This window comes from Apium graveolens, chromosome 7 (assembly GCF_009905375.1).
Source record: "Apium graveolens cultivar Ventura chromosome 7, ASM990537v1, whole genome shotgun sequence".
NCBI classification, from domain to species: domain Eukaryota; kingdom Viridiplantae; phylum Streptophyta; class Magnoliopsida; order Apiales; family Apiaceae; genus Apium; species Apium graveolens.
Window position 1 is genome coordinate 224,801,001 of NC_133653.1, and position 25,561 is coordinate 224,826,561.

Sequence of the window (25,561 nt, forward strand, 5' to 3'; positions counted from 1 at the left end):
CAAAGAGGACAATTCCAACCCCACTAACTCTTATTTCTCTAGCCAATTTCCTTCTTTACCCTTGCATGCAAAATGCACCAAGTATAAGTGGAGGGATAGACTTGTCAATTCTCCTTTCCACTCAAATTTTGTCAAATCAAATACCATAAAAACAAGCAAATGTCATGATCATTCTCATACTCCACCCACACCTCACTCTCTCCTCCCTCCCTTCTCCCTCCTCTCGGCTCTCCCCTCTCACTCTCGGCTAAAAGCCGAAACCCCCTCCCCATTTTTTTTTCTTCAATCCTCAACCAAGCTTCCACTCTTTACACAAGTAAATGTTACTTCCCATACCATGATCACTCATATTTCAAAGAGTTTTGAGTAGAAAGTTTAAGTTTAAAGGTTGCATGTAAAAGTTTTTGTGAAACTCAAAATACAACCTTGATTCTTGTGAGTTTAGGGTTGTTTTTGAGAGGACTACAAGGAATGGATAAGTGCCAAGTCTTGAGAAGGAAACTCTTGATGATTAAATGGCCATTCCCATCCATTTCATTCGGCCATGACCATATGGGAGCCGAATGAATGGTCCTTGAGATCATTCTTGTTGTTTTGCTCAAATTTTGCATGTTTATGTGATAATGACTTGAATTTTGTGGTGAAAATTTGATAAAACTCCTTGCATGCTAAGTGATCATCTAGGTATAGCTTATGTTAGGCTTGCATGTCAATTTTATGGTAGAATATATGTAGAAAATGTGTTGTTTTGGTTTGCAAAACCCGAGGACATGCATGCATGTGGATTTCTATTAGAATGTTGTATGATTTTGATCATTTGGAAAGATTTTGTTAGTGAGCCTTAATTTCAGTAGGAATAATGTGTTAATATTGATTTATGCTTCTTGTTGCATGGTAATAATTCGTGGTTATCTTTTATAAAATGCATATCTTGTGGTTTCAAAAACTTAATGATTGGTGAGTTGAGAAATGTGATCTCTTTTGTTTTGCCATAATTGTACCTTAGGTAAGGATGATCTCACCCAAGGTTATTTTGAGAATAAGGGAGTTAATTCAGTAGAATACCATGTATAAGTCTTGGTTTAAGTAGAAAATGAGAGTTATAGTTTCTGCAGAAAAATCAGTTTAGCACCCTGAGGTTTAGAGTAAATTTTGACCATGTCATTGATGTGAACTTTGAGGCCCAAGCTACCAGAAGTTAGTATTGGGAGATATAAAAGGTTTTAGGAGTTGGTTGGAAGTTTGCATGTCTTTTGGTTAGGTGCACAAGTAGAATAACAAAATCTGTCCAGCAGGGGACAGTTTTGTTACAACTTAGAAATAGGAAGATTTGACCATGTCATGGGTAGGCCCTCATTAGGACCTATTGGGCCTTAGTTAGAGGGAGTGTCAGAGAAGTTTTTCCAACCATAGTTCATAGGATATGAGTTAGAACCATGTGTCACAAGTTAATTCAAGTCAGGGCGTTTTCTGCCCAGAAAAGTAGGGGAACCTTGGACTTTTAGCTTAGGCCCAAGAAGGCCCAAGCCAGGCCCTTTAGCCACATCAAGGTTGTGAGATGCCCTTATGTCAGGAGAGTCTTGTGTAAAAGTTTTGAAGGAAAACTTGTAGTTTAAGAGTGTCTAATACACTCAAGAAACCATAGTTGTCATTCTGAAATTTGCACCAGTGAGCGCTTTCACTTATCACATAGTTTTAGAACACTTAGAAGTGAGTATTAGGTCGACCACCATAGTTGTAAGATGGTATAAGGTCAGTAGAGATAAAGGCACAAGTGAGGGTCAATAGGTTTTGGATAATTTAGGAAAGGCACATCGAGTTAGGAAGCCAAAATTAAAAGACCTTGTCTAGTTTAGCGACCAAGTGACTTAAGTGGTGAGTCGAGATCATCCAAGCCTAGTGTTGCATTATGGTATATATGATGTTATTTGGTGTTAATATATGATATGTGAATATGTGGCTATGTGTGTACTTTTATAATTTAAAAGTGAATATAAAATTAAGTGCGTATAGGCCTAAGTGCCATCCGTGTTTAATTTCAAGTTGTAAATAGGTTAAGATGGTAAGAATATATTATAATGAGGATTATTATTATTATGTAGGATCTCGAGACGAGGGAAAACTTGCCATAAAGGTTGAGTGAAGCTCCAGTTGCTCCTACCAGTCAGACCAGACCAGCCTTTCTCAAGGCAAGTGATTCAACTTGACCTTCTTATTTACTGCTAATAGTTCATACATTGCTACAACTATCCTGTGTCATTTGATATATTAAATCAAGCGTATCTTATGTTTATCTTTGAATTATATAGAGATGCCATGAACCCTCAAGTACGTATTGCCAGTAGTTCAAAAGTCTTTTCATGATAGTTGAATGCCATGATAAAATAAAGAGTTGTTATAATACTCGATTGATCCTCTTGGTTAACATGCTAATGATTCCTAAGTATTAATATCTCACCCTGAAACTTGAACCCCTATAGAACCTTACCTTGAACTCTGATAGTCAGATACTTACCAACGTGATTCCTCATTGATTGATACCCTCTTTCTTATCCTAAAGCTTGATAATTCTAAGATATCCTGAGTTAAAGATCATTTCTGCATATCCTAACACCCTTAGTATTCATGAAGCCTACCTTCTTGATGATCCAGCACTTGAACCTTGATGAGAAACCATTGCTTAAAGCCCAATTTGGCATTACCCTTTTATAATATCCAATAGCCTCACTGAATTCCCTTGTCTAAATCTTTGAGATATGAAAACCATTCAGTTACTTTAATAGAGTATAGTTTTGTGAATCATGGCCCTGAGATTTAGTACCATATTTCCCGTGTTTCGAGTTGATCTATATTCCCTTAATAAAAAATGTTTACTGTTAAAAGAGATTTTGTTATAATTCGGCATCAGTTTTTGAAATAAATAAAATATGAGTTTTCAGTCCCAAAGGGGGATAAATGTTTTCATTGAATAGTGGATCTGGACTGAGACGCGAGTCCTTTCCACACTTATATTAGGCTTAAAAGTTGCCTAGGGATTCCCGTTAATGTATTAGAACCCAGCGAGGTTCGGGATTACTTCGCGGCTGATCACCGGCTGTAATCCGTAGCGTCATAAAATGATTTTGATTAAGACATGATTTTAAAATTGTTTTGATACAAGCAAAATGATGCCATCTCGCACAGTTTTATCTCTCGTTACCATTGGTTATGTCTTTCCATTGTCATTCTTTAATGTATATCTCGATTTATGTTTTGTGTCGTACTATTAGCACTTGTTGAGCATTTGGCTCACTCCTTGCTTTACCCTGATATTACAGCTAGCAGCTATGGTTAGATTCAAGCATACTGCCCGTAAGACCTGTGATGCTGATGCTTATGTTCGAGCTCAGGTAGAATAAGTGATAGTAGTTTGTGTGAGGACTCGGTATTCAAAATCAGATGTAATAGTTGGTAGTGTTGGGCTGTTCCAAACCCTAAACTGTAAGATCTTGGATTTGGTTGTGTTATCACTTTTAAAATTTTGTCATAGCTATATTTAATTTGCTGTTTAAGTTGGGGGCGTGACAGGTTTTGGTATCAGAGCTACGGTTTGGAGTCCCTGGACAGCCCAAATAGGTTATAGGATATGTGTGTAGGTTATAGATAATATGCGAGAGAGTAGGTTAAGTAAATTATTATTAATACTCCTCTTATTGGTTGTCAGCAAAGGGTGCATTCCTCATCATCCTCTGGGTCGGACGACACTATTGCTTTCTCCGTGTATGCTGAGTTGAGGCGCGAGTTCGACATGCTTCAGGGCAAGTATGTCCGACTGATAGACCGACTGAAGAACGTGTATCCGGACAGCCGAAACTAAGAAGGGAAGCCCAAGGAGCAGATGACTGCGAGACTTGAGACCTTGGTTCAGTACGTCAACACTAAGCTTGAGGAGATGCCAGCGCACCGGGACCGTACCAGCCAGTATGTCATTCAGATGGTGGTGGATGAGCTCCAGAGCATTGTGAAGACGCTTCGAGAGGAAAAGACTACCAAGCCCCGTTCAGATGGAGTGGAGCCTTAGTTCTTTCCATTTACCTTTCATGTTGTTGTACTATCAGACTCTATGGAATCCCCAGTTGTTTCCTTTAAATAAGCCTGTTATTCCTAGAATCAGACTTTGTCCCAATCCTATGTATTGTGACCTTTAAAATTTCAATAATTATGTTCTATTGTTCCATTTGCTCTCAACTGTTATTTTACGTTTTTATATGCATCATCATATCTGCTTAATTTGGAAACTTGACCCCATATGTAAATAAGAATGCCATGCGATACCCTCGAATCATTTTATCATTCATATCTGTTTTGACATAACTCTTATTTCAGGATTATGCCTCCCAAAAAGAAGAACCCAACAACCACATCCACCACAGACCCAAATATTCTTCAATTACTGAAAACTTTGCAACAACAAACCAATTCTATAGCTCAACAATAACTAACTCTTCAACAACGAATTGAAAACCAAGATAACCGTGAGCCACACCAACTACCTGAACCACCAGTACCACCTAGACAAATTGTCACTTTCAAGGCTTTTCAGAATGTGAATCCACCTGCATTTCATGATACCACTGATCCAGTGATAGCTAACACATGGATCAAGGAGATGGAAAGGGCTTTTGAGTTGGTACAGTTAGGAGACGATCAGAAGGCGCCGTATGCTACTTACTTCTTGAAGGGAGAAGTCATTTATTGGTGGGAATCAGTAAAAGCTATGGAAGTCACTCAGCAGGTTTCTTGGGAGAGATTTAAGAAGTTATTTCTGGACAAGTATTACCCTAAGTACATGCAGAATTAGATGGAGCTAAAATTTCTTGAGTTGAAGCAAGGGAACATGACGGTATTGGAGTATGAGAAGAAGTTCACTGAGTTGTCAAGATTTGTGACAAAGTATACCAGCACTGAGGAAGAAAAAGCAAAGAAATTTCAGCAAGGATTGGAGCCTTGGATCAGAGATAGGGTGGCTATGTTTGAGCTTGAAACTTATACGGGAGTAGTACAGAAAGCTGCTCTGATTGATAATAATGGGATGCAGTCAAGGAAAGAGAGGGATAACAAGAAAAGAAATGTTCCATTTTATGAAGAAAAGTCTGAAGCAGGAAGTTCACAAGATCAGAATGTAAAGAGGATTGGTTTCCAGAAGGGCGGAAATTTTCAAAAGAAAGGAAATTTGGGTAAAAGGCAAGAATCGAAAGGGAACAATCAGGCAAGCCAAGGGCAAGTTGGAGAAAACAGGTTCCAGAGGCTAGAATGCAAGCACTGCGGAAGAAGGCACCCCGGAGTGTATAATAAGCTGAGCATGACATGCTACAGGTGCAATCAGAAGGGACATTTGGCGAATGAGTGCAAGATGCCGAAGCCAGGAGTTACGTGCTACAAGTGTGGGAAGACTAGAGACATAGCTAGGGAGTGCAAGGCAACCGGACCAGTCAAAGCTCTGATGAATGTGGCAAGTACCAGTGCAAGCGTGCCAGCCGAGGTATTGGCATTACCTCCACCACCCGCACCAACCCCGCAAGCAACAGCAAGGACATTTGATTTAAAGATGAAGGATGCTGTAAAGAATTTGGAGGTGATAGCAGGTACACTTTTACTCAATAATGTTGATTGATTCGGGAGCAACAAGATCTTTCATATCAGAATCTTTTGTTGATAAGCTTCAATGTGAGAAAATGATTATGAGTGAGGTAGTAAATGTGGTAATTGCGAATCAAGAAAAGATTCCTGTGAATCAATTTGTCCAAAGTGTGAGATTGATATTTCGGGGTATAAGTTTTCAGCCGACTTGATACTCTTCAAGTTGGGGAAGTTTGATATAATTTTAGGAATGGATTGGTTAGGAGAGAATAGCGCTCAGATTAATTGTAAGACCAAGAGAGTGTATTTAAAGACGAAGAGTGGAGAGAAGGTAGTATTTAAGGGGCAGAGGCAAGAGCAACTATTTCTTACAATTGTTCAGGCTAAGAAGCTACTTAGAAAAGGTTATGAGTCGTTCCTAGCTTATGTAGTGGATTCGGAAAGAGGCAGCCCCAGCATGGAAGATATCCCTGTAGTTAACGAGTTCTCGGATGTGTTTCCCGACGAACTACCAGGCTTACCACCAGATCGACAAATCGAGTTCGAGATCAACCTTACTCCCGGAACGGAACCAGTTTCAAAGGCCCCATATAGGATGGCACCAGCAGAAATGAAAGAGTTGGCGAGCCAGCTACAAGAATTATTGGATAAAGGAGTGATACGACCAAGTACGTCGCCATGGGGAGCACCTGTTCTGTTTGTAAAGAAGAAAGATGGGAGTATGCGTCTATGCATAGATTACCGGGAGTTGAATAAGGTGACGATCAAGAACCGCTACCCGCTACCAAGGATAGATGACCTTTTTGATCAGTTGAAGGGAGCAAAATGCTTTTCGAAGATTGATTTGAGATCGGGATACCATCAATTAAAGATCAAAGAAAAAGATGTTTCCAAGACCGCATTCAGGACCAGATATGGGCATTATGAATTCCTAGTAATGCCGTTTAGATTGACCAACGCTCCAGCCACATTTATGGATCTGATGAATCGGGTATTTAAGAAGTATTTGGACAAATTTGTCGTGGCATTTATTGATGACATCCTTATTTATTCTAAGTCGGAAGAAGAACATAAGCAACACCTCTGGATAGCATTGGAGATACTCTGACAAGAGAAGTTGTATGCCAAGTTTACCAAATGTGAGTTTTGGTTAAAGGAAGTTCAATTTTTGGGGCATGTCATTGGAAATGAGGGAGTTAAAGTGGATCCGGCAAAGATTGAGGCAGTTATGAGTTAGGAGAGGCCAAAGACTCCTACGGAAGTGCAAAGTTTTCTAGGATTGGCCGGATACTATAGAAGATTCGTCAAGGATTTCTCGAAGATCGCCACGCCATTGACCAAGTTAACCAGAAAGAATCAAAAGTTTGAATGGAGTGCAGAATGTGAAGATAGCTTTCAAGAGTTGAAGCAGAAGTTGGTAACAGCTCCGGTGTTGGTACTTCCAGATGATCAAGGGAACTTTGTAATATTCAGCGACGCTTCACACAAGGGTTTGGGTTGTGTGTTGATGCAACACAGTAAAGTAATCGCATATGCATCAAGACAGTTGAAACCGCATGAGTTAAAGTACCCGACGCATGACTTGGAACTAGCCGCTATAGTGTTCGCACTTAAGATTTGGAGACATTACCTCTACGGAGAGAAGTGTGAAATCTACACGGATCACAAGAGTTTAAAGTACATTTTTACTCAGAAAGAGCTCAATATGAGGCAGAGGAGATGGCTGGAATTGATCAAGGACTATGACTGTTCGATAAATTACCATCCTGGAAAGGCGAATGTAGTGGCCGATGCTCTGAGTAGGAAGGAGAGACTGAATATGATGATAACATCAAAAGAGTTATCTGAAGAAATCGAAAGATTGGAATTAGAACTTTGTGCTTATGGAAAAGTCGAGGAAGTTTGTCGTGCAATGACCTTTCAGCCAACACTAGTGGAAAGGATAAAGAAGTGTCTAGAAGAAGTAATGGAGAAAGAGAAGAATCAGTTATCTGGAGAGGAGATTAATACTCAAAGGGATGAGCAAGGGATACTAAGGTTTTCATCTAGAATATGGATTCCTCATGTACTTGAATTAAAGAATGAGATCCTCCATGAAGCCCACAATTCAAAATTTTCAATCCACCCGGGAAGCACCAAGATGTATCGAGACTTAAAGAAGAACTTTTGGTGGCCAAATATGAAGCGAGATGTGGCAGAATGGGTTGCGAAGTGTTATACTTGTCAGAAAGTAAAGGCAGAACATCAACGACCAAGCGGATTAATTCAGCCCCTGAATATTCTAGAATGGAAATGGGAAAATATCGCTATGGACTTTATAGTAGGACTACCGCGAACGAAATCCGGACATGACGCAATATGGGTTATAAATGATCGTCTTACGAAGTCGGCGCATTTCCTTCCAATAAATGAGAAGTCGTCACTGGACAAGTTGGTTTATCTGTATGTGCGCGAAATCGTACTAAGGCATGGAGTACCCGTATCAATAGTTTCAGACAGAGATCCCCGATTTAACTGGAGATTCTGGAAGCAGTTTTAGGAATGTCTTAGCACGAAGTTGAATATGAGCATGGCATACCACCCGCAGACTGATGGCCAGAGTGAAAGGACAATTCAAACAATTGAAGACATGTTGCGCAGTTGTGCAATCAATTTTGCAGGAAGTTGGGACGACCACTTGCCGTTGATTGAATTCTCTTATAACAACAACTATCATTCCAGTATCGGCATGCCACCATACAAAGCTTTGTACGGGCGAAAATGTAGATCACCAACAAGTTGGGATGAAGTAGGAGAAGGAAGAATTCTCGGCTCAGAATTGGTACAACAGTTGCATGACTCGGTCAAGTTAATTCAGAAAAGGTTGCTTGCTGCTCAAGATAGACAGAGGAAGTAAGCGGATCCAGCGCGTAAGGATGTTCAATTCCAAATTGGCGAAGCTGTTTTGCTGAAGGTGTCACCTAGAAAATGGTTGATGAGATTTGGCAAGAAAGGGAAGTTAACACCTAGATACATAGGTCCTTTTGAGATTTTGAGTCAAGTGGGAAAGGTGGCCTATGAGTTGGCCTTACCACCTCAGTATCAGCATGTGCGTAATGTGTTCCATGTGTCGTTGCTTAAGAAGTACAATCCTGACGCTAGCCATGTGATAGAATATGAACCTGTAGAAATTCAGGCAGACCTGTCATTTGTGGAGAAACCGGTTAAAATACTCGACTGGCAAGTAAAGAGTCTTAGGAATAAGTCGGTAAAGATAGTAAAAGTGCTTTGGAGGAACCCTAAGGTCGAAGAATCAACTTGGGAGTTAGAGTCTGTTATACGTTCCCGGTATCCTCATCTGTTCTCTTAGATTCTGGGGACAGAATCCCTTAAGGGGGAGAGGATGTTACAACCGGTATTTTCGTGTAATAATATTTGTGGATTTGGTATAATATTAAAGATGAATGAAAATATATTCAATGATTGTACGTTTGTGTGAGTGAAAATTTCTGCATTATAAATTTGCTTTATGTAGTATATGATTTTTCAAAGCAAGAGTTTATTTAATTTCTTTATTTTTGAATTATAAGGAATATTCTAAGCCTTGGAAAAATTTTCTTTTAAAAGGTATTTTGTTCACAAATTTTGAAAATGATTTTATAAAGTCTCTAAAAATCCAAGTTATTTTATGGTATAAATTTTATAATTTTTGAACTTGTATTTTATTTTATAAAAATAAATCATTATAAATTTTAGTTGTCATATTTAGCAAATTACAAGAAAGCCCTTGCATGCAAACCACCCTCTCATTCTTTTCAAGGACAAAGAGGACAATTCCAACCCCACTAACTCTTATTTCTCTAGCCAATTTCCTTCTTTACCCTTGCATGCAAAATGCACCAAGTATAAGTGGAGGGATAGACTTGTCAATTCTCCTTTCCACTCAAATTTTGTCAAGTCAAATACCATAAAAACAAGCAAATGTCATGATCATTCTCATACTCCATCCACACCTCACTCTCTCCTCCCTCCCTTCTCCCTCCTCTCGGCTCTCCCCTCTCACTCTCGGCTAAAAGCCGAAACCACCCTCCCCATTTTTTTTTCTTCAATCCTCAACCAAGCTTCCACTCTTTACACAAGTAAATGTTACTTCCCATACCATGATCACTCATATTTCAAAGAGTTTTGAGTAGAAAGTTTAAGTTTAAAGGTTGAATGTAAAAGTTTTAGTGAAACTCAAAATACAACCTTGATTCTTGTGAGTTTAGGGTTGTTTTTGAGAGGACTACAAGGAATGGATAAGTGCCAAGTCTTGAGAAGGAAACTCTTGATGATTAAATGGCCATTCCCATCCATTTTATTCGGCCATGACCATATGGGAGCCGAATGAATGGTCCTTGAGATCATTCTTGTTGTTTTGCTCAAATTTTGCATGGTTATGTGATAATGACTTGAATTTTGTGGTGAAAATTTGATAAAACTCCTTGCATGCTAAGTGATCATCTAGGTATAGCTTATGCTAGGCTTGCATGTCAATTTTATGGTAGAATATATGTAGAAAATGTGTTGTTTTGGTTTGCAAAACCCGAGGACATGCATGCATGTCGATTTCTATTAGAATGTTGTAAGATTTTGATCATTTGGAAAGATTTTGTTAGTGAGCCTTAATTTCAGTAGGAATAATGTGTTAATATTGATTTATGCTTCTTGTTGCATGGTAATAATTCGTGGTTATCTTTTATAAAATGCATATCTTGTGGTTTCAAAAACTTAATGATTGGTGAGTTGAGAAATGTGATCTCTTTTATTTTGCCATAATTGTACCTTAGGTAAGGATGATCTCACCCAAGATTATTTTGAGAATAAGGGAGTTAATTCAGTAGAATACCATGTATAAGTCTTGGTTTAAGTAGAAAATGAGAGTTATAGTTTCTGCAGAAAAATCAGTTTAGCACCCTGAGGTTTAGAGTAAATTTTGACCATGTCATTGATGTGCACTTTGAGGCCCAAGCTACCAGAAGTTAGTATTGGGAGTATATAAAAGGTTTTAGGAGTTGGTTGGAAGTTTGCATGTCTTTTGGTTAGGTGCACAAGTAGAATAACAAAATCTGTCCAACAGGGGACAGTTTTGTTGCAACTTAGAATTAGGAAGATTTGACCATGTCATGGGTAGGCCCTCATTAGGCCCTATTGGGCCTTAGTTAGAGGGAGTGTCAGAGAAGTTTTTCCAACCATAGTTCATAGGATATGAGTTAGAACCATGTGTCACAAGTTAATTCAAGTCAGGGCGTTTTCTGCCCAGAAAAGCAGGGGAACCTTGGACTTTTAGCTTAGGCCCAAGAAGGCCCAAGCCAGGCCCTAGAGCCACATCAAGGTTGTGAGATGCCCTTAGGTCAGGAGAGTCTTGTGTAAAAGTTTTGAAGGAAAACTTGTAGTTTAAGAGTGTCTAATGCACTCAAGAAACCATAGTTGTCATTCTGAAATTTGCACCAGTGAGCGCTTTCACTTATCACATAGTTTTAGAACACTTAGAAGTGAGTATTAGGTCGACCACCATAGTTGTAAGATGGTATAAGGTCAGTAGAGCTAAAGGCACAAGTGAGGGTCAATAGGTTTTGGATAATTTAGGAAAGGCACGTCGAGTTAGGAAGCCAAAATTAGAAGACCTTGTCTAGTTTAGCGACCAAGTGACTTAAGTGGTGAGTCGAGATCATCCAAGCCTAGTGTTGCATTATGGTATATATGGTGTTATTTGGTGTTAATATATGATATGTGAATATGTGGCTATGTGTGTACTTTTGTAATTTAAAAGTGAATATAAAATTAAGTGCGTATAGGCCTAAGTGCCATCCGTGTTTAATTTCAAGTTGTAAATAGGTTAAGATGGTAAGAATATATTATAATGACGATTATTATTATTATGTAGGATCTCGAGACGAGGGAAAACTTGCCATAAAGGTCGAGTGAAGCTCCAGTTGCTCCTACCAGTCAGACCAGACCAGCCTTTCTCAAGGCAAGTGATTCAACTTGACCTTCGTATTTACTGCTAATAGTTCATACATTCCTACAACTATCCTGTGTCATTTGATATATTAAATCAAGCGTATCTTATGTTTATCTTTGAATTATATAGAGATGCCATGAACCCTCGAGTACGTATTGCCAGTAGTTCAAAAGTCTTTTCATGATAGTTGAATGCCATGATAAAATAAAGAGTTGTTATAATACTCGATTGATCCTTTTGATTAACATGCTAATGATTCCTAAGTATTAATATCTCACCCTGAAACTTGAACCCCTATAGAACCTTACCTTGAACTCTGATAGTTAGATACTTACCAACGTGATTCCTCATTGATTGATACCCTCTTTCTTATCCTAAAGCTTGACAATTCTGAGATATCCTGAGTTAAAGATCATTTCTGCATACCCTAACACCCTTAGTATTCATGAAGCCTACCTTCTTGATGATCCAGCACTTGAACCTTGATGAGAAACCATTGCTTAAAGCCCAATTTGGCATTACCCTTTTATAATATCCAATAGCCTCACTGAATTCCCTTGTCCAAATCTTTGAGATATGAAAACCATTCAGTTACTTTAATAGAGTATAGTTTTGTGAATCATGGCCCTGAGATTTAGTACCATATTTCTCGTGTTTCGAGTTGATCTATATTCCCTTAATAAAAAATGTTTACTGTTAAAAGAGATTTTGTTATAATTCGGCATCAGTTTTTGAAATAAATAAAATGTGGGTTTTCAGTCCCAAAGGGGGATAAATGTTTTCCTTGAATAGTGGATCTGGACTGAGACGCGAGTCCTTTCCACACTTATATTAGGCTTAAAAGTTGCCTAGGGATTCTCGTTAATGTATTAGAACCCAGCGAGGTTCGGGATTACTTCGCGGCTGATCACCGGCTGTAATCCGTAGCGTCATAAAATGATTTTGATTAAGACATGATTTTAAAATTGTTTTGATACAAGCAAAATGATGCCATCTCGCACAGTTTTATCTCTCGTTACCATTGGTTATGTCTTTCCATTGTCATTCTTTAATGTATATCTCGATTTATGTTTTATGTCGTACTGTTAGCACTTGTTGAGCATTTGGCTCACTCCTTGCTTTACCCTGATATTACAGCTAGCAGCTATGGTTAGATTCAAGCAGACTGCCCGTAAGACCTGTGATGCTGATGCTTATGTTCGAGCTCAGGTAGAATAAGTGATAGTAGTTTGTGTGAGGACTCGGTATTCAAAATCAGATGTAATAGTTGGTAGTGTTGGGCTGTTCCAAACCCTAAACTGTAAGATCTTGGATTTGGTTGTGTTATCTCTTTTAAAATTTTGAAATAGCTATATTTAATTTGTTGTTTAAGTTGGGGGCGTGACAAGGTGTATATATATATCGGGACTTAATGAAGTATCTCGTAACTTCATTATTTATAATGATATTTCAAGGATTGAATCTATTCAAGTCTTATCTTGTAGTCTCATCTGGGTGATGAACTTTTGAAACTGATTATAACTTGAACGGTGGTAGTTCAAGTAGTATTCGGATATAAGTATATTGGAGTATCTTGTAACTTCATTTTTTAAACTTATATCTAGTAAATGATTATCTTGTGCATGTCAAAGATTTTCGGAAAAACGTTGAGACAAGGTTAGATATATGAGATCACCTTGCAACGATATTTTATACAGTTATAAACGGGAACTCTGTGTATATTATACATGTCAGAGGATTTCAAAGATTGTGAAAAGTATATATGTACATATATACTGAATATTTTGCGACTTGGTCGCGGTAAAATATCAAACTTGGTTCATTTCTTCTTGACCAAGACTTTCATGAGTACCATGAGAATGCTCATATATTGTAAATCATTATACATATTATTTTTGTGGGCTTGTTGCTCACCCTTGCTTTCTTCTTTCATCACACAACATCAGCTAGACAAGATGAACAGGACCAAGCTTCCAATTCGCAAGCGGTTAGAAAATGTTCTGCAGTTTTCTGGAAGCGTTGATGCCGCTGTAGCTGAGGTAGGAGCTACCAATAGGCTAGGTTTTCAACTATTGATGAACCAAATTTATGTATATTTATGAATTGTAATAATGGCAAAGAAATGTAAATTTATTCAGAAACCCTTTTAAGGTGTATTGGCATATAATTGTGGAATAAAACGACTTGTGATTATTTTTGGAAATTCATCTCTGAGACTATAACTTGTGGTGTGTGTGTTTATGGTGGGGTCACAGTACAGAATAGTTGATTATTTATTAAGATTGGGTGTTATTAAGGGAAATGAAACTCGTGACAACCCGGATCCCCGACCCCGGATTTGGGGGTGTTACACCTCTCAAAAGGCTTAGAAAGCTAAATCCTGATGATAAAGTTCCTACATTGTCTCCACCCTTGAAGAAAATGCAAAGAGCTCACAGGGACACAGTTGAGTCAGAATCAGAATATGAGGAAGCAGCTAAGGAAGGGGGTCAGGATTCTCTGATCCTAACAGAACTAATTATTATTGAATCACTTCCTTCAGCATAATCAAAAATTGCTGAAGACAGAGTGCCTACTCCTCATGTGTTACCTATAATTGAACAAGTACATACTGATGACCCAGGTACAAGTGCTGAGATTGATATTCATAACTTGATTGTGCCTGCAATTTTGTACTTAGAAGCTCCACCAACTCAAATCACTCCACCAACAACACCAATTCTAGATGCTAATTTTAATGAAGATATTCCTACTACACCAATTCTGAATCTGGATGATGAAAATCAGATTTTAGGTGGGCATCAAGGTTTGGCTGTTGATCAGAACTTAGTTGGAGATCAGCACTTAGAGGATGATGTTGAAGCCTCAATATCCTCTCATACTATTCTTTTATCAGAGGATGCTGATGATGCTGATTCTATAAGTTCTGATGCTGCTAATGCTGAACTTACTGGTGAAGCTGCTGCCAATGTAGATGCTGATGCAGCTGGTCCATCAGGACATGCACCTCAACAAGCTCCAAACAAAGCTGAATTAATCAAGAAGTTTGTTAGAGAAGATGCACCAGTATCTTGGAGTGAAACTCCTAGAGGAAGGGAGTGGAATAAGGAATGGAACAAAGTTGATTTTGTTCCTTCTTCAACCATACTTGCTAAGCACTTGACCAAAGCTGATGAGATGCTAGTCAATGATGATTTCAAGACACATCTCAAAGTTACTGCACTAAGTAAAAGGCACCTTCAAGGTCAACAATCTGTAACTCAGGCCAAGGTAGACAAGATTCAAGAATCCATAAATCAGCAAGATATGCTTGTCAAGCTGGACAAGAAAAGGTTTTTCAAACCTACCTTTGACAGAATTGAGTACATTGAGAAAACTCAGGAGAAGCAACAGGCTCAGATTGATGAAATTTTGAAGAATCAAGCTTCTCATCAAAATCAACTCAATGAGATCCAATCCTCAGTGGAATTGCTTGTCTCTCTTCTTTTACCTGCTGATGCCAAAAAGGGGGAGAAAGTAATTAAGTCCAAATGCAAAACTGTTAAGACACTGAAGGGAAAGGATGATGAAAAAGATGACCAGGGAAACTCTGGAATGGGTGGAGGTCATGGTCAAGGTAAAGGTTTTTCATCAAGCAAAGCTGGAACTACAAGTCAAAGAACAAGTTCTGATACTGGGAGAAGAATAAGTTCTGATACTGGTAAAAGGATAAGTTCTGATGAACATCTGGAACTTGATGAGGAAATTTCAAGATAGTTATTTCTGAAAGAAAATCCAGGAATGGACTTTAAGAGTCTAAAGGAAGAAGAAGCTAGACTTAAGTTAGAAAAATTCAACTCAAAATCTAAAGCTTCTGTTGTTGAAAAGAAACTTCCTAAGACTAAAGGCATTGTGATAAAAGAAAGGGCAAATCCTGAGGCAACTAAAGCCAAATCACAAGTGGAGATAGATCCTAGGTCCAAGGGCAAAGAAAAAGTTGATGAACCTGTAAAGGTTTATGTGCCATTCATGGATGAAGAAATATCTGATAAAGACGCTAGTCTTACTCTGATAAAAAGGAAGATTTCTCAAACAACCTCTGACATGGCTCATGTTGTTCTGAGTCAAGATATAGTAAGTTCTGATATGACAGTGAAGCAAGCAACCTATGACATAGCTCAAGTTGGCTTGATATCAGAAGATAAGGAAAAGGAAACCTCTGACCTTGCTCATGTTAAACCTTCAAAGTTACTCCTACCAGGATTCACCAAAGCTAAACAGACTCAATCTTTGAAGACTGCAACAAGTGGTTTTGAAGCAAGAGTTGTTACAGGAAAAGAAGCCAGAGATAAATCTAGATTGGGTAGTGCTGATGAAAGAAGAATACAGAACACAACCAATGATCCAACTTCTTTAAGTGAACCAGGTGTTGGAGCAACTCCTGAAAGATTGAATCAACTTGAATCTGTATAGATGGTTTACCGTACATTTTTGAAAGAACATATCTTGTTATATTTTATGACAGATGGAAGGGTATACCGTATTAGGCAGAATGCTATACCACTGAAGTATTTTGAGGAACTGGAACATGTTCTATTCTTACTTTAAGTGAAGAACATATTAACAGATAGCGCTACAAATTATTTGAAGACTCAAATTCAAAGACAGAAGAAGCTTTACTCTGTAAAGTTTGACAACACATACTGTCCCAAGTAAAGAGATCACAAAGGTGATATTGTCGAGATGAAGCCTAACTCTGCTAAGATTATAACTACTTTTCTGGGTTATAAGGCTGTGAAATTCAATCATGAGTCTGACAAGGCATATTTAATCAGACTAGATTAGGATATAAGGAAAGCTAGAATAAATGATCTCAGGGCTGCTATCTTCCAAATTGGTGAAAATACAGTTGAATTGAAGAATATTCAAAGGAGGATGGTTAATGAACTTGAATATGCTGAGAGATGTTTGTTAATAAACTACCTCAGAACAACTCCTGATATCAAAGAGATTAGTAATTGAAGCCAAGTCAAAGATCTACAACTGCTTAAATTCTGATGTGTATACAGACTGAAGCTGTTATCAGACCTTGAGGATGGTAAAGCTACAAGGACTGTAAGTTGTAGTTATCTAGTTAAATTTTCATACATTTGTACTTAATGTTTTTGACATCATCAAATATCTGTTAAACTTGTATATTATGCTAATTTACAAGTTGGGGGAGATTGTTAGATATATTTGATAATGTCATGACTAATATGATTTGTGTTTAGTTTTCAGATCTTACTTAACAGGACAAATCAGTACTTAACTGGAAATCAGTACTTATACTGAAGTCAGAACTTAAGATATCAGAACTTAAGTTGTCAGAACTTAAGTTATCAGGAGATATTTATCAGGAGATAATATCAGGACTTAAGGAGACTTTCAGATAAGAAAGGCGGTTGATTGAAAGGAAAGAAGATCAAGACAAACGCAAGAAGAGATATGCATGAAGAAGGAATTCTATGAAGAATAGAATACTTGGAAGGAAAGATAACTAGTTGATATATTTTAGGAAGCAGAATTATATTCCATATCAATTAGAATTTATCTTGTAACTGTGTAGTATATAAACACAGACATAGGGTTTACACTATATGTGTTATCATAATCGAAGTTATTATTCATTGTAACCCTAGCAGCTCTCGTGATAAGTTGTTCATCACTGAGAGAGGACAGTTCCATATTGTAACAGAGTTTATTGTGTTAAATAAAATCTATTTTCTGTGTTCTTATATTCGATTTGATTGTGATAAACACTGTATTCAACCCCCTTCTATAGTGTGTGAGACCTAACAGTGTTCAGCTTGATTCGTTGGTGCAGTCATTTCGTTATCTTATGATTTAAAACTCGATTTGGCCTACACAAACCTACATTTGCTTTGTGTGCTCCTTCGGTTTATAATAGCAAGATCTGGCTTTTGGTTTGAAGATTGAATCAGTGGTCAGCCTATGCTTGAATGACGGCATTCCAAGAAGTAACTTCTATGGTATGGGGATGGGCCCCTATTGATTCTGCTTCTTTAGTTCAATTCTTTAAATTCCATTTCACTGGGAACAACTCCTGGTTCATTAGTTCAAGCGGAATCCACTATCCCCACATTGAAATATCATACCTTCCAGCTTATATATAGCCATTTACTTTAGACTAGCTTTACATTACGAAATACCACTCGGATAGTTCGCGGGAAGACTCCAGTTACCGATCTACAACCGAATAGCAAGACATAGCTACAATCAATCTCTATCAATAAGAAGATATGTTACAGTATAACTCATCTACTTTCTATACATATTTAAGTCAACTACGATCCTATAAATCAGCACATTCAGATTTATCTCACAACTCTGACTTTTCACTCAAGATATATTTAACGGATAAGTTGATCAACAAATATATGTTAGAGCTTCAACATATATTCATATGTAAGCATCAACGTATGACTGAATAGATTGTCAACAGATGATAATGAGGCTTTCAATGGATAATCATATCCTGACGGTTGATCATATCCTGATTGTTAGACAGATCATGATTCTTGACATAGCCAATTCCCAACAATCTCCCCCAATTTATGCTTTGCAAAATAAGCATAAATTCTAATAGAATTGTCTAGTGCCAAAAACCAGAGAGAAAGAATGTAGAGTGTAAAGCATACTTTGTTTCAGACTTTGGTCTTCATATTTCTTGATAAACTCTGTAGTATCTCTGAACAAAAGCTTTAACTCTGTCATCAATTTTTTTCAATAGAATCTCTTCTAGCTTGATCTTCAAATTCTTCTCATACTCAGTTTTAACAGACAACTAGTAGATAGCAACTCTTAGATTTTTGATTGGAGTTCTTTCAATTATCAACTCCTCCAATGACACAAACCAGGCTTTAAGACCATTTGGATTCATGGCTATGTGTCTCTGTGTGAGAACATTCTCAATCACAGCTCCTCTATTTTTCCTGTTGACTTCTTACCCTTTGAAATTTATGTATGTAGGGATGTATGATCCAAAGTAATGTCAACCATTATCTAGTATCCTTTTTATGATATTGGCAAGAATCATATTTGACCAATCTCTTGAAATTTCATCTTCAACTCTTAGATTATAGTGAATATATTTCAATTCCTTTGTTGACATGATCAATAGTTCATCAAGTGAGAGAACTTGGACTTGATCATTCTGCAATAAAAGTAAGATCTTCTGCTTGGGTTCAGAACCATCATGTTTGTCAAGTATAATCTTCATAGCTTCAAGTCTGTCTAAGTGATCAGCAGTAACTTCCTGACCAGGACTATCAGCAAGAGTGAAGTTTAACAACTTTAGATTGACAATTTGAGCTTCATGATGTCTTATTCCAGCTCTTGTAAATGGTTCATTCAACTTGAGATTCTTGTCTTGTACTAACCAAGACTTTTTATCTCCCATGATATTAGAACCAGGTAAATCACTTGTGACGCCCTCCAAACCTGGGTCAGAAGTTTGGGGTTCATAACACACACACACAATATATAAACCTGCTTATAATAATAAAATATATAATGACCTTACTTACCATATCCCACGGATCACAACAGGTAAAGTATGCACACAAACCACAACCTTACTTGTATTACAAATGTTCCAAAACCCTTATAGTTTAACTTACATCTGAAAATAAAACATTCTTACAAACTTTCAAACTTAAACTATAACAAAAGTTTTCAACTAGCTTATTCCGTCTCAACCTGGAATCCTAGCTTGCACACTTGATTGGGGATCCTCTTTACCGACGGGCTCCTTCTTAACTTGAAAAGAACATAAACAGATTCGCAAGAGTGAGCTAACTAGCTCAGCAAGTCACAGTGACAATACCGAGATTAAACAATGATCAAATGAAATGATTTAGGGTATCAAGTTTCTTGTTAAACAAAGATTAGAATTGGATATTCAAATATTATTTTAAAAACCAAGGTTAGGTTGTTGATCAGTCACGCACTAACCCCGAGCAAGGCACACAACTCTGCTCTATATACTGGATCCAAGACACACATTGGCGTAATACAACCACGAATTTGATCTGACCGCGAATCTATTCCATATTTATAAAATAATCCAATTCTATAACAATAGCAGAATAAACAATATAAATCAGTAAACAAAATCATAAACAACATTTGCCTTCATGCATAAGGTGATTTACAATCACTAACAATGTATAACAAGGTAAGTACAAAGATTGGCTATCAGCCGATAACAGAATCAGATAACAGAAGAATCAAGGTCTCGTGGTGTTAATCTTCTGATGTATAAGGTATGAAGGTTTGTATGTTAAACAATTTCGGTTCAGTGATCAGTGTATAGTTTGTATGGCTTTGTGGAGTAGTATCATATATCTGTGGTTTGTATCTGGTATTCAACAATCAATTGTTTACAAAGAATAAGGCTTACAGCTCAGAGACCAATAACTCGAATCAGCGTTTAAGGTTAAATACTTCAAAGCACTTGCAATATAAAATAGAACTATTCCAAACACGTATCAAGATAGTTTAGGAATCACTTGCCTTATCTCAATCTGCTAACGCTTCACTTGCTCTCGTTCACCGACTCCTAATCACTGACCATCTGCTTCCCCTTTCTATGCCTCGCTTCCTTTGCTAGACATCAGAAAGTATCTATCAATACTCATTTTTACTTTATTCTATTCGTTACAAGCTTTTATCTACCATTCGTTTCACCCAAATCCGACTTACGGATTGAAAGTTACGATAAAAATAGTTAGACAATACACACATAAGCATATCGTACATCAATCGGATCATATATAACACAAAGCACGTAAGATATTTGATAAAAATAATTTTTCAAAGAAGATTTGAGGTTAACATAATTTTCCAAGTATTTAATACGAATTTTAAACATTTTTTTTGGAATTAAAATGGATCGTTGATTCATTTATAAGCAATTAACACAGTTCGAATACCCGAATATGACTTTAAAGTCATTTTATAATAATTATCGAGCCTTGAAAATAATTTAAAATAATATTTTAAAGCTCGAAACTATTTTTCAGAATATTTAAATCAAAAGGAATAATTAAATCTAATTAAATAATCAATTAAAAATAATTAATAATTAAATCAATTAATCAACTAATATTTAAATTAATTGACAAATTAAATAATTAATTATCAACTAAAATTAATTAACTAAATAATTCAGATTTATTTTTGAATTAAAAATAATTTTCAGAATTAAAATAATGATTTTTGGAATTTTTAATAATTAAAAACAAAATTCTGAAATTTAAATAAATAGAAAATATGATTTTTAAATAATTTTAAAACAGGAATCCTATTTTTGCAAGTTATACAAACTACAGGGACTAAACTTCATCGTTTTCAAAAGTACAGGGACCTATCTGCAAATTTTACACCCCTCGCCGGAAAAACGACGGGGTTCACCGGAGAACTCGATCCCGGAATGCTCCGGCCACCACAAGCTCTAGATTTATTCTACTTTTCACCAGGAACATAACCATGCAATCAAATCAAGCTAATAACCCCTGAGTTGGCCGGAATAACTCGAAGAAAACTCCCTGAACGGCGAGTTCTTATTTTCTCCGGCCAGCTCAATTCCGGTATCGTCTGTTCATGAGACCACCACCAATCGATTCCTCTTTTCACGCCCTACACGTTGGTATCAAACAATCATACTAATAACCCCTAGATCAAAAACCCCTAATTTCAAATGAAAATATTCATACGGGTTATAAACCCTAATTTCTTAATTCGAGAATTAAACCCACTTTTGGACATGTTATTGAACTCCAAATTCATCATATGATATACCAAAATAATCAGAATCAAATTATCTACAACATGCAATCATCAAATCATATAAACAACATCAAAATCAAAAATTCATAATTAATTCCAAAATAATTCGAATTTAAATACAATTATAGAAAAATACCTATTGATTATGTAGTTGTATGGCTTACAAATCTTGATAGTACACTTCAATACCTTTATTTTGGTTACTTGAACTCCAAAATCCGATATCGATAACACCTTCAAATCTTAGTTTGATTCTCAAGAACACTATGAATTTAGGGTTTTTATATGAAAATTATATATTTTTACTGTTTGTAAATGATTATCTGTACGAAATAAAATATGGTAAGGGCTATTTAGATTTACGGAATATTGGTACCCTGTTGGATCATATCGGATATAAAATAGAAACTTAATTGATAAAACAGATCCAATTCGGAACCAGTTTTTGGGATAATTATCAAACCAAGCTTTTTGTAAATACGATCTTAGTCTCAGCGCTTTGGTTACATGAATTACGAGAAGATAATATAATAGTTTAATCAAAATATCCCATTTCTCGAAAATACGGGTTTTATCGATTTACCGAAACGAATATTGTATCGAAAAGTTTGTGCCGAGACCCGCACGGATAGAAGCGTACTTCGGATCAAAAAAGTCAAAATATGGAAAATGTTCGGAATATCCCAATTAGGTTAAAAAGGAGTTTTCCCGATACTTCTCGGTTGTAAAAACGTACAAATGATTGAAGTCGGTTGTTTCGCGATTATACAAAATAGTTTATAATTACTCAGAAAAATAATTTATTAAATCAATAAATCATTTATAAAATCATATAACAACATAAAAATTAATAGAAAAATATCATAATTATCTATACTTTATTTTGGACAGATAAAAATTAAAATACTCAAATTTTATCATATTTAAACATCCAAACACGGATACCACTTAACTAGATAATTCACCAAAATTCATATAATAAACACATAATATTTATTTATTGATAAAATAATTACACGATATATCCCGGATATTAAACCACCCACCCTTATACGTCCGGGAATAAAGCTTTTTTTTATCAATATAAATAAAATCATCAATTTTTCTCCATTTGTATTTTTTCTTGATCTTTGGAAACACTTGAGCTTTCCTCTCTGCTCTTTCATATAACATCTTCATATCTGTACTCCTCCATCTATTCCTTTCAGATTTTCTAAGCATGTTTCTGTATGCTTAATTTGCTTTGTCAACATCAATTCTGATTTTTCCCTCCTGAGCCCTTCTTCTCTGTCAAAAACCATTTCTTCTTCCTTGAAGTTTTCAGCATTAAAGGATTCAACATAAGCAGAAAGAATCTGTAGATCCATCCGAAATAAAATTTCTTCTTCTTCAGTTTTAACAGAATCAGGGATAATTATCACTTCGTCAGTATCAGAAACAGAATTAGAATTTGTATATTTATTATCAGGAATTGAACTTGGAGTAACAAGAGAAGCTTCTATATCAGATCCATTTTAAGACACTTGAGTTGACTGTGTAGTTTGATTTTGAATTCCAGATCTAGTTGGAAATATCACATCATCAAAGGTCTTCTTTGCTTGCTTATCACCATCATCATCAAGATTGGAATTTTTCTTTAAAACTGATTCAAGTTGACATTTTGTCTTTGGTATTATCTCCCCCTTTTTGGCATCTAGACTTTGTAGAAAAGAAATAATAACACCCAATTTAGAATTTTTAGTGTTCAGACCAGCTTCTAGAGTTGTCAATTTCTCTTGAATGTGATCTTATTTAGCTTCCATGCTAAACATCCTCTTTATCAAGCCCATGTGCTTGTTTGTACCTTTAATAGTCATAGAAAGATCAACAATCTCTGCTCTGAGATCAACATTATCTTGCTTCAGTGCAGAGACAGAAGAATGCAGTCCTTTGACTAGTACTGTTGTGGTCTTGATAGAAGCCTGCATGTCAGGATTAGAAACTAAATGAACAGTATAATCAGTAATTGACTGTGCAGCTTCCAAAGAGATCTTCTCACTTGGTAACCTCCAAGAATGATTCCATTCATGAGTCCTGTGAGCATCAAGAACATGAGCATGACCAGATGATGGGCCAAAAGTAGATAATTTAGATGCTTGTATCCATCTTTCAGAACAGCATTGTGGTGCCCTCCAAACCCGGGTCAGAAGTTTGGGGTCCACAACACAAAATATAAACCTGTATATGAAATATTATTCGCAATGACCCTGCTTCACATACACTACTAGAAATAGTAGATACGACATCGGTCCTTAGACATCGGCATGTAATGCACCCGATGTTAAAATGCAGTTTAACATCGGTTTTGTAAAAAGCGATGTTGAATACGCATATTGACATCGGTTTCACTTAGTAGCCGTTGTCTATCTTCAGAAATTAAAAAGGCCACAAATTTGTTTTTAACTTTGACATCAGTTCATTTTGTTAACCGTTGTCTATGGCCTTTTAAAAAAAATAAAAATTACTTAACTCCCCCCCCCCCCGCTTTTCAGTACACTTTCCCCCCTTTAATTTTAACAAAAAATTCACTTTAACATATTTTCCCCCCTTTCCAAAAAACCTCCCGCGAGCCTCTCATCTCTCCCCGACCCTCGCCTCTCTCGTCTCTCTCATCTCTCCCCTCCTTCTCTCTTAGTCTTCTTACCTTTCTTCTCTCTTCTTACCTTAGTCTCTGTTAACCGTCTCTTCTCTCTTTTCTCTGAAACCCTAATTTTAGCCCCAATTCTAATTCAAGATTTGGAGCTTCAAATTAGAGCAAATTAAACTTGAAATTGAGCTAGTATCTGGAGGTTGGAGCTAGTATCTGGAGGTAGACAGCATTTGGAGGTTGGAGCACTGAGGGTTTAGAACATTGGGGTTTCGGAACATTGAAAGCATCCGGAGGTATATTCTTCTTTACTTCTTTACTGTTTATCTCCCTCATTTTTATGTTTAATATCTTCTTTGTGCATGTAAATGTTTTATGTTTATCTTCTTTTCTTCTTTACTGTTTTTCTTCTTTGTGCATGTAAATGTTTTATGTTTTTGGGGGTTTTATGTTTGTTTCTTTTTGGGGGTTTTATGTCCTGTTTTTGGGAATTTTATGTCATGTTAAATATTTTAGGTACACTGATGTAAATCAATGTTTTAGGTACATTGATGTAAATGTAAATGTTTCTGTTCTGTTTTTAATTATGTGTTTTCTGGGGGTTGTTCATACATTGTTGGAGTTCGATATGATTGGCCAAGCTGCAATATCTGCTTATATGGCGTAAGTTAATTTTTTATCGTTACATATTCAATATTCATGTTTTATACGGATATTATAAGTAATGTAATTCACTCCCTGGTAGGCTCTTGCAAAGACTGATTAAGATTGAGAGGAAGAATGATGATGTGGTCTTATATGGATTTTTCGATCCAGGAGCTACATTTACGTTGAACAAATCTTTTCATTCTTATTTTGTTAATCGGTTGAAAGAGAGTAGTCCCTATCGCATGTACTTCATGCCACATAATCATAAGTAAGTATTTTTAATTTAGACATGCTTTTACAAATTAATATATTTAGGTAGTTTTTTTAAAATTTCTGACTTGTGTTTTTCTTTTTTCTTTTTTATAAACATAGTTGCCACTGGATTTTGGTTGTAATTTGGGATGGCGACATTTATATTCTGAACCCTCTGCCACATCCAACACATTTTGATGAGTTGGAAAAATCATTAACAGAGTAATATATTTCTGTTAATTACTATATATAAATATATATATATATATAATAAATATTCTCCCTTTTGAAAAATAATCATGTATATTATTGTTGTTCTGCAATGTAGAGCGATGAAATCCTACAATGCTCAAACTGGAAGGGGAAATAAAGCTCCTCAGATAAAGAATCTTCTTGTAAGTTTTTTGTATTTTTTTATCACTTTGTAATTTTAATTAATTTCTGGTGCTAATTCAGATTTTATATTGTAACAGGGATCTCCCAAACAACCAGGAGGGGTTGAATGTGGCTATGTTATAATGCGATACATGAAAGATATCATTGCTGATAAGGAGCTATCTTTTACTACCAAGGTATATATGCAAATCATTTCCGATATATGG

General features: G+C 36.4%; 1 long non-coding RNA gene across 1 annotated transcript; it reads left to right on the forward strand.

Moving 5' to 3' along the window:
• The first annotated feature begins 24,860 nt into the window (after positions 1 to 24,860).
• Positions 24,861 to 25,355, forward strand: LOC141671864 (uncharacterized). Its single transcript, XR_012555263.1, has 3 exons — positions 24,861 to 24,975; positions 25,080 to 25,181; positions 25,288 to 25,355. It is a non-coding gene; the product is annotated as an uncharacterized LOC141671864 (long non-coding RNA).
• Positions 25,356 to 25,561: the final 206 nt, after the last annotated feature.